Genomic DNA, 440 nt, shown 5'->3' on the forward strand with positions numbered 1-440 from the left:
AAACTATAATTCAAAATCATTAAAGGAATAAAAAAAAGTACAATAGAAAAAAGCACTCAAAACAAAGAGAGATAGTAAAAGAGGAACATAGGGCAGAAATAGTCATAAAACATATAAAAAACAAACAGTACAGGCTCAGTACTGTTAAATGTCTGATTTTGGCTCAGGTCATGATCTTGTGGTCCGTGAGCTCAAGTCCTGTGTCTGAATATCTGCTGACAGCTCAGAACCTGGAGACTGTTTTGGATTCTGTGTCTCATTCTCTCTCTCTCAGCCCTTCTCCCACTCACGCTCTGTCTCTCTTTCTCAAAAATAAAAACAACAAAGAACAATAAAATGGTTTAAAAATTACAACCATATCAATAATAACATTAAACAAGGTAGATTAAACAATTAAATCAAAAGGCACAGAGTCTAAAACTCAATTTAAGAAAACACGA

The sequence above is a fragment of the Crocuta crocuta genome, unplaced genomic scaffold (genome assembly GCF_008692635.1).
Source record: "Crocuta crocuta isolate KB4526 unplaced genomic scaffold, BGI_CrCroc_1.0 scaffold1353, whole genome shotgun sequence".
NCBI lineage: Eukaryota > Metazoa > Chordata > Mammalia > Carnivora > Hyaenidae > Crocuta > Crocuta crocuta.